The sequence below is a fragment of the Tursiops truncatus genome, chromosome 1 (assembly GCF_011762595.2).
Source record: "Tursiops truncatus isolate mTurTru1 chromosome 1, mTurTru1.mat.Y, whole genome shotgun sequence".
Taxonomy (NCBI): domain Eukaryota; kingdom Metazoa; phylum Chordata; class Mammalia; order Artiodactyla; family Delphinidae; genus Tursiops; species Tursiops truncatus.
In genome coordinates, this window is record NC_047034.1 from 40,000,043 (window position 1) to 40,016,326 (window position 16,284).

Consider the following 16,284-nt stretch of genomic DNA (forward strand, 5'->3'; position numbering starts at 1 on the left):
GGTTCTTGTTTGCTCCGTTTAGGCCAAGTTGGAAAGTGCAGGAATGTGATGTCATAGATTTTCCTAAGTTTCAGCAGGATAATTAAACAGATGCTTCTACATCTAGATATTTGAGTAAAGTCCTGCCTGGGTTGCCTCGGCCAAAGTTCACTCATGTTGACTCTAAAGCCCTGTGTTGGACTATGTCCACTGTCAGGAGGTGCCTGGCCACACAGAAAGGAGGGAAAAGGACAGAACAGTAAAGACATTGCTATCGCAGTGGTTAAGAATCCGCCTGCCAATGCAGGGGACATGGGTTCGAGCCCTGGTCCAGGAAGATTCCACATGCCGCAGAGCAACTAAGCCTGTGTGCCACAACTACTGAGCCTGCGCTCTAGAGCCCATGAGCCACAACTACTGAGCCCGCGTGCTGCAACTACTGAAGCCCACGTGCCTAGAGCCCGTGCTCCACAATGAGAGAACCCACTGCAGTGAGAAGCCCACACACCACAACAAAAGTATAGCCCCCGCTCGCCGCAACTAGAGAAAGCCCACGAGCAGCAACAAAGACCCAACACAGCCCAAAATTAATTAATTAATTATTTTAAAAAAAGACATCGCCATCTAAGAAATTCCCGTGAGAGAATAAGCACTACGATTATTATTCTGAGCTCTGTAAAACAAATACAACACACACACACACACACACACACACACACACACACCATGAATTGACACATCAGCTATTTGCAAACCCTTGTGCTAGTTATGAGAAAGAAAGTGGGAGGAAGGCCTTTGCTTTACAGTCCTTCAGGTGGACAAGGAAAAAATGGGGAAGACAGAATCGTCCTAAAAGAAACATTATTCCTGAAATAAAACATAGCATAGTCAGTATGTCAGAATAAAGAGACAGTGAAAGAAATGTGTTTGTTTAATGATTCACTTATTCAAACATTTACTCAATACCAACTCTGTGCCATCCATTGCAATAGGCACTAGAGACACAGAAACAAATAGGACACAGAGACGCTGCCCACACAGCTAGAAGCAGGAGGCAGGAAGTCAAGTAAATGAAAGCACAGATATGTATGTCATCAGAGCTTTTGTAGACACGGGTACAAGGGTCAGCTTGATTCTAACCATCTGTGGAGTCTGTGGGCAGAGGTCAAGAGGAGGCTTTCGAGAAGGGGTGGCCAGGGTGACAGCCGTGACAAGTGAGGATGCAGCAGCACGTAGAGAGCAGGCTCAGGGGCTGTGGTGCCAGAGCAGCTGCTATAATCTGAGAAAGCCAAGCTCCCAAAGCAACTTTTTGTTTGGCCATTGACACCTGGGATGCAACAACGATATCAGAAAGGTGCATGTTCCAGGGGAGAATGTGATGTTGGGGAACTAGTGAACCTTATGAATGAGCTGGACTCCTGCTGGGAGCCCCCTGCCCTCATCAGGGCAGCTGGTTATCATACTGCTGACACCTAGCTGGCACAGGAGCCACCCTGATGAAGCAAAGAGCCAGCTGTCCCACTAAGCCTCCTTTCAGGAAATGTTACGCTAAAATTCCCACTCTGGAGCAAACACAAAGGAGCTGGAGGTCCCCACGGTTGAGACTCTGGAGGTAGACAAAAGTAAGCTGGAAGCCTGGCTCCTTTTTTTTTTTTTTTTTTTTTTTTGGCCACACCACCTCGTGGCTTGTGGGACCTTAGGTCCCCGACCAGAGATCGAACCCATGCCCCCTACAGTGGAAGCACGGAGCCCTAACCACTGGACCACCAGGGAATTCCTGGAAGCCTGGCTCCTTATTTAGCAGATGGACAAAACACTTGTATTAGTAAGAACTTATTAGCTGTAATAGACACTCAAGCTAGGATAAGTGAAAAAGGTCAATTTAACATAAAGATATAGGGCTGTCTCTTAACACCAGAGGGCAGGAAGGCATCCAGGTCCCAGGGAAGACCAGAACTGGTGGGTGGCTGCCCACCAGGAACCATTCTCCCTGTCTCTGCTTCTCTCTAGGCAACTGTTTCTCTGTCTGTCTGTCTGTCTCTCGCCCTCTCTGTCTCAGCATAGCTGAATATGGCCACCCACAGTGTCCTTGCTTCCATCTTACAGGTCCTACCCCAGGGAAATCCCGTGCTTCTCTTTGGACACAGTTCCAGATGCCTGGGGGAGAGCTCTGACTCAGCTGAGGCCAGGAGTGCAGGGTTCATGCTGAACAGACATCTGCCGGGAGCTAGTTCTGTGGGCAAGGGGCAAGGGTTCTTGTGAGTTGGGCAGGCACCCCGAAGGAGGTCAACCATAGTTTTTCAGGGACTCTAGACCCTGAAGATAATAGTCACGCCTTACCTGGTCATCAAACAGATTTGATGAGTTAATATATGTAAAGCAATTACCATACAGCATGTCCTTAGTAAATGGAGGTGATTATAATGATTATGAGTCAATAAAGAGAGAATGTGATCTATTTTTAGGAAAACCCACTCCAGGAGGCTGGCATGCAGCCTTCTTTCCTCCACCAAAGACGTTCACATTAACATAAAGATGCAGGGCAAGGTCCCTCTTTCTTTGCCTCAGCCCCATCCCTCTCATCTCTCATCTCACAGTTACAACCTAAAGCTCCCATTCCCACTTGCCCCCAAGCTTTCTTTGCTATTACGAACCAATCATTTACTCTTGGGGCCCTTGCCACCCCCGCAGGTAATGGCTGTTCTTAGGAGTGTTAAGTTTATATGGTGATTATTTGTCTTTCTTCTTTATTAAACTTTAGACCTGTGCGCTGAGAGACCACATCCGAGTACCCAGGACGTTGCCATGCATCTAGTGTTCACTTGATAATATTTGTTGATTCATCGTGTTTTCACGTCAAGGGCAATATCCATTTATAGACCCATAAAATGAATCTCAAGAACTCATTTAATTCAGGCCACTGCCTTTAGGCAGGGTAAGGTTTAAATGTCGTGTGTTTTATTTCCACTTTCCTGTAGGCCTACAGGCACAGAACCTGGGATTTGGAAGGGGCCTGGTAGGTCTAGGTCAGGCACCTATGCAAGGTAGGATTCCTGCCCTGAGACATGGGCATCTGGTCTCCACTTGTTACCATCCTAGAAACCTCACTCCAGCTTTATCTTTTACAGTTTAGGGAGTTCTTCTTTGTAGGAAGAATCTCAAATCTACCTCTGTGTCAATTCCATTAAATGTTCCTAATTCTGTAGGACCAGAACTAATGCCTCTGAGACAGGCCTGGGACCTGGGACCCTTTGCTACAGTGCTGCAGTGTTTGCACCTGGACAAAAGTCTCCTTGAGCTACAAAATACAAAGAAACTATAAGGGACTAAAAATAACTGCCGTGCATGCACAGTTGGGGCAAATTCTGGCCAAAAGATACAAAACAACCCAAAAGACCAACTGCCACTTCTGGAGAGCCAGGAGCAAAAACAGGGGGTCGGGAGCAAAAGCAGGGTACTGCTCATGCCCCCTGCACATAACACCACAAAGGGGTGGGAAAACCTAAGCCGTCCCTCCGGCCCGACCCCTGGACACACCCCTACCCTCACCCCCATGTAAGGAACCAGCTTGTCCCACCTTGGGGAGCAAGCTAGGAAGGGAACCTGTTACTTGTTCTCACTCACCCCTGCTGCAGAAGGGACCCCAGTAAAACCTTGCCTGAATTTCTTGTTTGGCCTCTGATCAAATTTCTATTAAGGAGGCCAAGCACCCTGGGCAGTAACACTTCTTCCCCACGGCAGACTTCCTCGCACACAGAAGGAGGGCCCGGTTCACTCTCTCGTGTCCCCTCTGAGCCTCTTCTCTTCCACCCAAGTGTCCTTAAGTCTTTCTCCACAAGAAATGGTTTACAGACACTTTGTCAACCCTTTGGCACCTTGATATGTTGTGTTTCTCTTTGTTTTCCTTTCTTAGGGTTCAGAAGCCAGCCCATAACACTCAGTGTGGTCTGACTGCTGAGGGGAGTGGGATTGGGACCTTTGTTCTCTATCGAGCGACTGTGATTTTTTTAATACTGTGTAATTTTGAGCTAGCTTTTCTTTCAGTTGGAGAACCATCATAATTCTGGCTCATATTAGTGTTAAAATCGTCATACCTTTTTTCAAAAAATGGTAATTACTTTAAAAAAAATAAATGTAATATACATCATCATGGAAAATTCAGGGAAACAAAAAAACAAAACATGAAGGGACTAACCACTATATTGTAACCCTTCCCTTTAAAGATAACTATCGTTTACATTTTGGTATATACTCTTCTAGACATCATTTTCTATGTATAACACATACACACAGTTTTACAAAAGTGGGATTAAACTTCTGTGGCAGATTAAAGACGGCTGCTAATTCTTTGCTACTCTTCTCATTGAAAGATGGCATCTATTTCCTCTCCCCTGCTTCTGGGCTGGACCTGTGACTGTTTTTTTTTTTTTTTTGGCCGCACACGGGCCTCCCATTGTTGTGGCCTCTCCCGTTGCGGAGCACAGGCTCCGGACACGCAGGCCCAGCGGCCATGGTTCATGGGCCCAGCCGCTCCACGGCATGTGGGATCTTCCCGGACCGGGGCACGAACCCGTGTCCCCTGCATCGGCAGGGGGACTCTCAACCGCTGCACCACCAGGGAAGCCCCTGTGACTGGTTTTAATAGTATTAAATAGTATTTAATACTACTTCCAATAGTATGTGGTGGAAGTAACACAGGGTAACTTCCAAGGCTGGGCCTAAGGAGATCTTGGCTTCTGCCTTCATCTCTTGGAAGACTCTTTTTGGAGGCCAACCATCATATGAGGAAGCATAATAGCCCCCTGGAGAACTGAAGCCGGTGTCTGAGAACACACGGAGCTCCCTCCCAGCTGGTAGCCGGTATCAATGATCAACTGTGCAAATGAGGTCCTTTTGGACCTTCCAGTTATCCCAGAGTCCCAGTCAGGACCAAGTGATACAAAATCCACAGGATCATAAAAAGTCATAAATTGTCATTTGAAACCACTAAGTTTTGGAGTAGTTTGTTACAACAGCAATAGATAGCTGAAAAAATGACACATAATCACAGCAAATGGTAATACAGTGTTTTCTGTGCGCCGGGCATAGTTATAAATTCTTCATACATATTAACTTACAGATCCTCACAATAACCTTATGAAGTAAGTACTATGAGTATATATTATTGTCCCCATTTCACAGATGAGGAAACTGAGTCACAGGGGAATAAGAAACTTGCTCAGGGCCACACAGTGAGTGATGGTTCTGGGATTTGAATCCATACAGTCCCTCAGGTTCCAGAGTCTGTGCTCTAAACCACCATATCCCACTGCCTCTCTGCTGCTTCCTCTCGTTTAAGATACATGAACAACTTTCAAGGTCAATAAATATCAATCTACAAAGTCATAATTAAGGGCACGGAGTCAAGTATCCAAAGTATTCGCAATCTATTCTAGTTTTGAAATTCTCTTCATTGGATATATAGCGTGTTAAAGTCGTCAAGCTGTTGATAAAATTTGTTGAATAGAACAGAGTTCAGGAGTGAACCCCCTTGAACCCACCTGAGATGTCCATCCAGAGGGCCATCATTTAGCAATACTCTTTAAGTACAGATTGTTCAACAAACTGGAATCTGCCCAGGGTTCTATTATCTTAGCCACTGGTTCCCGAGCACGGGCTGGGAGATAGGCCACATAGAAATTGTATAGGCACTTGTTAAAATACAGATTCTTAGGCTTTGCCCCAGACCCTCCAGGAACAGAATCTCTGAAAATGGGGCCCAGGAATCTGCATTCTAATGCCCTCTATATCATTCTGATAACAGCTAGGTTTGGGAACCATTGATTTAATCTCCATTTCTCCTCATCCATATTGATAGCTCTGTCAAATCCCATACCAAATTTCATGTACACTAAGTCTGTGGGAATTTTCTGGTAGTCCTTTGAGAGATGTCCTAGCTCTGCTGTTAACCAGATACATGATTTCATCTCTGGACTGTTTTTATCTATAAAATGAGGAGATTGGGTTAATTTTCACAGTGGATGCTGTGGTGTGCCCACACATACCTTCTTCAAGACTGAGTCACTCATTCCCTCAACTGTTGGGATGGATGACAGTTCACAGGTGACCCAAGACCATATCTCCCCCAGAAGCATAGCCTGTCCAGGGACTAGTTGATGAGGAAGTATGAAGACGCAGCCCCCTAGCCTCAAGGTGAGCCAGTCCTGAAGAACCCTCCCATAGGGTTGACCTGAGACCTTTGTTACATCTGCACCACAGTTCAATTCATCCCTCTGCCATTTCTACTCCCTTCGGTCACCCATAGGCATGGCTGCCAAGGGCACTCAGTAAACTTCCTGCCCACAATCTCCATCTCGGTCAGCTTCCTAAGGAACTGATTACCACAGTGACCTTCCGCTCCCGATTTGGATTGAAGTGACAGCACAGACTCGCAAGACCTTTTCAAACATCCTGGGCTCTCCGTTCAGATCAAGAAAAGCATTCTCCTTGTCATCCGCCTCCCATTCATTCTTCATTCACGGAACAAACTTTTACTGTACCCCTACTACGTGCCAGGCCCTGAGCTTAGCCTGGGTATTCAGAGACTTTCCTGGATCTCCAATAGTGGAAGAAGAGAAAGCACTTAGGAGCTGAATGGCTCTGCTGTCTCTTTGTCAATACTGTGCTATTTCCCATGCTATAGGACTAGCCCATCTTCTTGCTCTGAACATGACCCAATAGGCCTTTTTTTTGGCCCTGATCGTGGTTGGCAAGGCCCTTCTTTGTAGGGGATTTAACCCTCCTGACGTCATTCTCATGAGTTTGTGTCTCTCTTTGAATTCCCCTCTTAGCTTCTGAGTTTCTCCTCCCAGCTCTAGTAGCCAGGCTGGGCAAGGACCAACATAAATGTTTCATTCGTTCAGGACACTAATGTCTATTTTATGTTTACTGGGCTCGCAGTGGAAAATGTAGGGGAAACAATCTTAAGCCCTTCCAGAAGGGCTGAGGCAGAAGTAAGGGATTAGATTTCAAATGTTCATCCAAGAATCCATCAAGGACTGACATTCTTCAGGCAAAAGTGGAATAAATCAGCTACCTTTGCTGCTGCCACCCCTCTCTTGTCAACTCCAGCCCCTGAGGGCACTCTTCAGCTCCATCCCCACTCCTCTTCATGGATTTGCAGCCTCCCTGCCTACTGGTTCTGCATACTTCCTACTCCCTTTGCTGTCAAACATTTTCATTTTTTACTTGCCTGCGACTGAGTCATAAGACATATTCTCCAGGGATCACCATATTTTATGCTTTTTCTTGTATCATATTGCAACATAAAAAGTTTTGTCCAATGGACATTAAGAAAACAGAGAGCTCTTTTCAGCTCTGCAATCACATCATGCCCAAGGGCTCTTCACTGAAGAGATATAATAATCTAGCACAGGAGCAGAAAGGACCCAAGCCCAACACTCTCATTGTATAGATGAGGAAACCAAGAAAACAGTGAAGTCAAGCAGCTTTCCAAAGGTCACACAGCAGTAATTGCCAGAACAGGAAAAATGGCACCTTCATTCAGTGAGGAAGGAGTCCATGAACGGTACATTTTAGGAAGGGCTCTGCCTGTCAGAGGTGCTAATTTCTGCATACTACCTAGGAGTACTACTCTGATCGATTGTTTATAGAAGTAGACATATCCTTATTAGTCAGGCCTCTTTTACCCGCTACTACTCCACCAGGGGTCAAGACCAAGCCCTCGTTGCCCTTTTTAACTAGATCACGAACAGCATAATCCAGGTTCCAGTCCACTTGGTTCCAGAACTTACAAGTTGTCTGACCTTAAAAACACCATTTAACTGCTGTATCCGTGGTTCTCCAGCCTGGCCTTGCTCCCACACCTGTGGGGCAAGGAAAAGCACACAGGATCTCTGAGGGAGAGAGAGCCCTTTGTACCATGAGTTGTTCTCCCTCCTTCCTGTGCACTGGGATCCTCTATGGAGCTTGAAATTGGAGGAGGGGGTATGGTGGTGGAGCAGGGATGGGGGGGATGAGGGTGGGACCTGGTGACTGGGAAGCTTTTATTTTTTTTTTTTGGAGTAAAATTGCTTTACAATGTTGTATTCGTTTCTGCTGTACAGTGAAGTGAATCAGCTGTATGTCTACCTATATCCCCTCCCTCTTGGACCTCCCTCCCATCCCCCTCCATCCCACCCATCTAGGTCGTCACAGAGCACGGAGCTCAGCTCCCTGTGCTATACAGCAGGTTCCCACCCTCTGTTTTACTCACGGTAGTGTATTCATGTCAAACCTAATCTCCCAATTCGTCCCACCCTCCCCTTCCCCCCCGTGTCCACAGGTCCATTCTCTACGTCTATGTCTCTATTCCTGCCCTACAAGTAGGTTCACCTGTACCATTTTTCTAGATTCCACATATATGAATTAATATACGATATTTGGTTTTCTCTTTCTGGCTTACTTCACTCTGTATGACAGACTCTAGGTCCATCCACATCTCTACAAATGACCCAATTTCATTCCTTTTTATGACTAATATTCCATTGTATATATGTACAACATCTTCTTTATCCATTCACTTATCGTTGGGCATTTAGGTTGTTTCCATCTCCGGGCTATTGTAAATAGTGCTGCAGTGAACATTGGAGTACATGTGCCCTTTTGAATTATGGTTTTCTCAGGGTATATGCCCAGTAGTGGGATTGCTGGGCCATATGGTAGCTCTATTTTTAGTTTTTTAAGGAACCTCCATACTGTTCTCCACAGTGGCTGTATTAATTTACATTCCCACCAACAGTGCAAAAGGGTTCCCTTTTCTCCACACCCTCTCCGGCACTTACTGTTTGTAGATTTTTTGATGATGGTCACTCTGACCAGTGTGAGGTGATACCTCACTGTAGTTTTGATTTGCATTTCTCTAATAATTAGTGATGTTGAGCATGTTTTCATGTGCCCCTTGGCCATCTGTACGTCTTCTTTTTATTTAAGCTCCATAAGTGATTTTGATGCACAGTCAAGTGAGGAAACCACTGACAAAGTATAAAAGACAAATAGGAGAGGAGAAATAAATTACACTGTTAGCTAAAAAGAAGTCTTAGAATTATCTGCACATTTTAAACTCTGTTTAGAGTTGATAACTAATTGTCTGTCTTTTTCAGGGCACTCAAAACGCTAATCTCAGGTTCTTTTCCTTCTAGAAAAGATGTATATGACTTCAGTGACATTTCTCTTACCTTGCAGTCTACACACACACCATGAATCATCTCCACCTGCCTCTGTGCTGAAGTCAGATTCTAAGTCAGGTCTTTTATCCTTTGACCACTGAGTAATCACTCTGGCCCCAGTCTGTTCTTTCAGGTCCAGGAAAACAATCTGATTAGGCTCTGGAAAATGGATTCACAGTGGCCCAAATCTCCACAGGTGCTCTATAAACCCGACTGCTAATGTTCTGCTTGGGAATAGCTGTCAGAGTCCTAGCTCTCCTTTTTAAATAACTGAGTGGCCTTGAGCAAATTGCTCAATCTCTAGGTCTCCGAGATGATTATTATTACCTGCTCATCACGCTTTACAAGGTAGTATTTCCTTCCTTATAGCAGTTCTCTTCGGAGTACCAGTGCAGTGTAATCAGAAACTTGCTGCAGTGGCCTTAACATTAAAGAAAATGGGTAGGAATGAGAAGCATAAATTTGAAGAGCATTTCATTGAGCCCCTAAGACACCAAGGTAGACCCTGTTACTTCTGTCTGCCCAGCACCTCCTTCCCCTCTTCTGGGGACAGAGCCTCCTTCCTTGGGGGAACCGCTTCTTTCTCCCTCCATACGGTTCCGGGCCGCTGATCCAAGCGCCCTGGACTGTTCCTCTGGGGCCACAGGGGTGGACATGTGACCCCAGCTTAACCGTAACAACAGCCCACTCATCCGGCCACAGCAGTTGGTCTGAGGATTCATCTAAGGACCAACTCCCTCCCTCCCCCCTTAAAAAATCAGGGATTTTTCTAAATGAAGCTGGTGGGGAAACTCTTGTTTCTGGTCAAATTGCTATATAACTGTGACACCAGAGCTGCCACATAAGAAGGATGGGAGGATGAGGCCACCATCCAGAGGTGAGGCTGTGAGAGACAGACATGGAAACGAGGAAAGAGAGTATGTTTTATGGTGTTAAGTTCCCTCCGATTAACTCTTTTTTAAAAAATAAATTTATTTATTTATTTATTTTTGGCTGCGTTGGGTCTTCGTTGCTGCACGCGGGCTTTCTCTAGTTGCTGCGAGCGGGAGCTACTCTTCGTTGCGGTGTGTGGCCTTCTCACTGCGGTGGCTTCTCTTGTTGTGGAGCACGGGCTCTAGGCGTACGGGCTTCAGTAGTTGTGGCACACGGGCTCAGTAGTTGTGGCTCACGGGCTCAGTAGTTGTGACTCACGGGCTCTAGAGTGCAGGCTTGGTAGCTGTGGCGCATGGGCTTAGTTGCTCCACGGCATGTGGGATCTTTCCGGACCAGGGCTCGAACCCGTGACCCCTGCATTGGCAGGCGGATTCTTAGCCACCGCGCCAGCAGGGAAGTCCCCCTCTGATTAATTCTAAATCCAAAGAATTCTTTGGATTCTTTGAGCTACCCCAATATTTCCACCCCCCAAAGCCTCTTTTTCACTTAAGCCAGTTTTAGAATTTCTGTCACTTGCAACCCAGAGTCTTGATGAACAGAAATACTCTGACAGCTTTCCTCTCTACCACACACTTTTTGAGACTTCAAAAATGTGAGGCTCTGTGTATCGGTGAGCTGAGTGTGCTGTTGTCTTTCCTAGATCAGCGTTGGAAGGTTCTGGTGTAATATTTCCCAGCACCCCCTTCTCTGTGAGAAGTTGGCCAAGAGGGAAGTTGCATGTGGGTGGTGGCGGTGAAACAGCAGCCATCACGCTCTGAAAGCCACTGTTGGCTGGAGCTGGTGAGGGACACACCGAGAGGCAGCCAGGCTCGTGTGTGTCCCTGCTCTTCCCCGCTCCTCTGTGACTGCCGGCCCTGCTGACCAACAGTGATGCCCCCATATACCATGAGATGCTTTGCTGCAAACTCACAGAGGCAGTAGCTACAAAGAGCCACGTCCTTCCAAAGATTGCACCCCAGCCCCTTGGGGGCCCCAGTCCAGCAGCCAGCCCTGCCTTGCTCTTCCTTGTAAGTTCTGCTTTGTTCACCCGCACAATGGCTGGTGAATGACTTTTCGGTGATCCTTCACCGAACTTTCAGAAGAAAGAAAGAACTTTCAGTTCTTTACTTGCCCAGCTCCTCCCACAATTGTGTATGATCTAATTCTTATAGTATTAATAAATTCCTTATTCCATAAGACTCATAGTGGTTCTGCTTCCATAACTTAACCCTAAGACAAATGTCATTGGGTGAACCCTAAGGAGCTCCCCGCTTCCTTTCTTTGCTTCAAGCCCACACCTAGTCCTCCTGTCTCCGTGGTGCTGCTCCCCTCTGGTTGCTCATCTTTCCACACCTCCATGTGTTCATGGGAAGATCTGATCCTGTTCCTGCTCATCTTACCATTGTGTTATTTGCTGTCTCAAGCTACTCTTGCCTGTGGCCTCTGCCTGCTTCACTTTTACACTATTTCCTACTCTCCAGTTCAATCACAAGACTGTCTGGCAGGTGGCCTGGAGATTTAACACAGACTGGCATCCAGCTAAGGCGAAAGCCAGGACGGCCTGCCCAGAGCCTCCCCCTACTGATTTCCAGTTAGGAAATGTCATCAGAGAAGGAAATAAATACCTTCAATGAGAACTTAATGGACACTCTGTGTTGCCCACAGATGCCAAAAAAAATATTTTAAAAAATGAATTAACATAGCAGGAACTATTTGATGTGAAAATTATCAGGGAATATTTAAAAAATCAACATGGTATGCTGTTGGCCCATCGAATGCTCCATGAACAGCCCTGAAATTTCCACTGGGATGGGTTCAAGGTCTCTGCCAGTTCTGTGATAATGGCTCAAAGACCAGAGCTATTAACCCCAGCCTGGCCATTGCTCAATATGCGACCCTGGTTGAGTCAGCTGGTCTACATGGATTAATGAAGTAGACAGAGAAAGATTTAAGAATCATGGTATCTCAGGCTTGGAAGCAACATGAGGAGTTATCCCTAATTCAGGCAGCTGACCCTTGCTTATCTCCAGCCAACCCCTCTGGCTTTGCTCGACTCCTCCCTCAACTGGGGCCCTGTGGCCATGTACCACTGTCCCATCACTGCAGGCAAAGGCTGGGGATGGTGACTTAGGCCTCTGTTGGGACTCTGTCCAAGAGTTGGGACAACTGTCTAACAGTGGAATTTTCTCCATACTTATTTAGGCACCTTAAATTTTTAAAAGAACACTCCTGCCCAGTTTGACGTGAGACATGGACAGCAGGAGAGGACTGAGAGAACTGGGAACGTGCAAGAGGAAGAAGAATGTATTACAAACAAGAATCAAGCAAGTAGCTGCTGGTACTGGGCATCTAATACTTCCTACATACTTTATATCTGTGTTGACATTTAATCCTCACAACAACTCTATGAGGTAGTGGTGTTTTCTCCAATTTACAAATGAAAGAATTGAGACCCAGTGATCTCCAGCAATGTGCCTTGAATTGCACAACTGGTAAGTGGCAGATTTGGGATGCCAGACACTTTGGGGTGACCCCGACCTCTGTTCTTTTTCCATGTATAATCCTATCCCTCTCTACCCATCTCTCAGTCATGCTTGATTAAGGGGCTTTTCCAGGTTTCTGGTCAAAAGGAAATTGGAAGCCAACACATCATATCATTATATCATCTATCATCCCATATCATATGTCATGTCATGTCCTATCATATCACATCCATGGTTGGCTGGGTAAATTTATGATTAAACAATGCAGTTTTCTTTCAGCCACACAGATTTAGTGTTTCTCACCTCTTCCTTTTGTCGTCTACATACATTCCCCAGGTGTATAACTCCTCTGGGTATTTGGACAGGGTGGATTCTGCCAGGCCAATGAAATCAAGGTCAGGTGACCTGACCAGGTAAACCAGGTGAGCAGTGGCCTTTACTTGACGTTGGTTTGACAAGGTTTATTTGGTTGCCCTACACATCACACCTGTCCTACATCTGTCCTCAGAACCTCCTGGAGAGCCATGGGCAGCCAGCAGAGCCCTCACTACAGCCTACATTAGAAAATAACTTGCCCTAGTCAGTTTGTGGCAAAGCTGGTCCCAAAGGCCAAGTTCCCTGACTCTCGTTGCATGTTTAAATGCTTCTTTCATGTATATATAGGATGAATCTTTACCCATGCCTAATGCTGATTTCCAGAGCAGGGTCGAGGGCTTTAGCCACCCCCTCTTCACCTCCACCAGCACCCCATGCCCACACACACGCACCTCCTTCTTTCTTATGAATAGCTGATGTTTTCCCAGGTCAGATAAAGTCCTACGCAAACATGGCAAGCAGGTTCTCAAGCCCACTTTCAACCATGAAGGTTCCTGGGTAGAAACTCTGGAGCCACTAGCACATGTGCCTGTCTCTTCCAGGAGCCACCATTATTTTGCTTTGTAGATTCTGCCCTTCTTCCTGTCAGAGCCATGTTTAAACATCGTTTTCCACTCCAGGATGACCAGGTTGTTATGGTGACTTTGTTTTTCATAGACACAGTGCATCTGGCTGGTTTTCCCAAGTTTCTGACCAGAGGTAGCAACGGCGGGTCAAGGTGTGGCCCAGATGACTTTTCGGCTATATAGATTTTAGAAGCAAAAGTGGCCATGAAATTTCCATTATCTAGAGACCTGTCTTCATCCTACAGAGAATGAAAAGAACTGAGATTTGCTAAGGCCAGTTCTTTGCTTCTTTTATGCAGAAGGGAAGCGGAAGTAATGGCCACTTCGCCCGAGAACCCAGCAAATGGGCTGGGCTCACTCCAGCAGGGAAATTTCACCGAAGTGAGAACACCTGAGGGAAAACACCGGCCCACCCACCACGACCAAATGAACTCTCCAGCGGTAGGCTGGCATGGGCTCCCCTCTCCCAGGGGTTGTTGATTGCTCAGGTTTTACAATCCTCAAGCCCTGTGCCAAGGAGCTTTTGTGGTTTAAACCAATGTGCTTCTGGAAATAAGTGCCCTTATTATTCCTAGTTCATATTATTTGCCATGCTCTTATACCACGGTGACATAATACCCTTTGTGCAGCTGTGCAATAAGAGTCCTTTCAGGATCCTCTAAGAGCTTTCTAATTAGGACCACAACCACACGACAGAGAAACTGAAGAACAGAGACAGGGATGACAAAGCTTCGCCTTGGTCACAAAGGAGTCCAGCCCAATTCTGACTCCTACTCGGAGGCTGTACGGTCAGGGCTAGGCCACTAGTTTAGGAAGGGCACCTCTGCAACATTGGCTGCAGAATTATTAGGCTGCCTGAGTGCTGGGTCCTTTGTAGTAGGGTCACCTAAGTAGTTGAGTTATTGAGTTGAGGACCAGAAATATCCAGCATTAGTTATGCAATAGTTCTTGAGTTTACAGTTAGTTCTCAGTGGCTAGGCTCCTAGGACCAGTTAACTCTATTAAGGCTAGGTCATTAGAAACTGAATTCTGCATTAAGTAATTCAACTCAAATGACTGCCTACTATGTTCCAGGCACCATGCTGGACAGCAGGCATGCAAAGATGAACTCCCAATCCTCCCGTTGGATGTTCACAGTTTAGATAGAAGGCGAGATAGCTACGTACACAGGGAGATACACATAAGCAGAGAGTAGACCAGAAAGCTAGGGTAGCACCCAACTCTGTGGGGGCTTTCAGGTAAAGTTTCTTGGAGAGGAGGACTTTCAACCTGGGTAAACCTACAGAGATGGACTGAGCTTGCTAAGCAGAACCATGGGGGAGAAGAAGCATCGCACACTGAATGCCAAGTGCCACAGGGGTGCAGAGGTGTGAGATGCACTGGGGTTCAGGAAACAATGAGAATGTCAACACGTCTAAAGCGGCAGCCATGGTTATCTCACTGTTCTTTCTCTTCTGTTTTTATAGCCAAAACGCTATCCCTTTTTACTCTCAATGTCTTATTTTGGATGTTAAAAAGACTGAACATTGGGTTGTTTTGTCTTTGCGTATTGCTTTAACCCTCCACTTCTCCTTAGGGCATTGTGGATGTCTCTGACTAGGGAAAGATCACAAATTGGGGAATGTCCAAAAGAAAAGCAGAAAGATGAATATTTCACTGCATTATAAGGACGTAAGGGCAGCTCAGGGAACCTTGGACAGGAACTCAGCTAGGCTGTCCTTTTTTACTGTTTGTATGTATAGCAAAAAACATGGTCTTGGATGACTCCCAAGGTTACCTGTCACAGGTCCAGCCATCCAAAGGGAGTCTGTGGTCCAAAGCTCGCAGGGTAGAAGTATAAAGGAAAGCAGATGGGGGGTGGGAGGTGAGGGGAAAACATGAGCTGGCCGGCAATCTAATAGGTGACCCGCAGAGGAGTGAAAGCATCAGCGTGGAGCTCTCCGAGTCTGATTTGCGCCTGGCTCTGGATTGGAGTGGTGAGAATCCAAGGCCACCTCTGCCTTCCTCTCCTTGCCTTTGTCTTCCTTGGCATCTTACGTTGCCCACTCCACCTCCCACAGGGTCTTTCAGGCAGCTCTTTATACACGAGCTCAGTCTATGAGAAGGACAATGGAGTGGACTGTTCAAGTCTCACCTGAGTGCGACTGGCACCCCAGCACCTTGGCACTGTGGACAAACATGGATCAAGCTTACACACATGACAACCACCAACCAAAGCTTCCAGAGAGCAGGGACTCTACCTGCTGCAGTGTTGGCATATAACAGGTGCTCAATCAGTCCTTGAAAAAGAAAGGCAGGGAGAGAGAAAGGGAAGGAGGGAGGAAGGTGCCCCCAAAAAAGCTGGCTGGCAACAGTGAAACCCAAATCACCCAGAGCAACAACATAGTCCACATTCTGATCAAGAGAAGGCTGGTGCAGGAGGAATGTGAAGGTGACTCTAAAGAAAAAGACAGATGATGGGAATTCCCTGGCAGTCCAGTGGTTAGGATTCTGGGCTTTCACTGCCGGGGTCCTGGGTTCCATCCCTGGGAAACTAAGATCCTCTAAGCTGCGCGGCTGGAAAAAACATAACAAAACAAAAAACGGATGAACAGGCCTTTTTTAAAAATTTTTACTTTCTTGCAAGTCTAGGCTCTGGTTCCCTCCCTACTGCCTCAGACCTCAGATCAGAACCTGAGCTGCACTCCAGGCCCCCCACAATGGCAGTGGTGTGTGCTCCTGCCTTGACACTGCTTGCAGCTCAGAAATAGTAGGTGAACACTG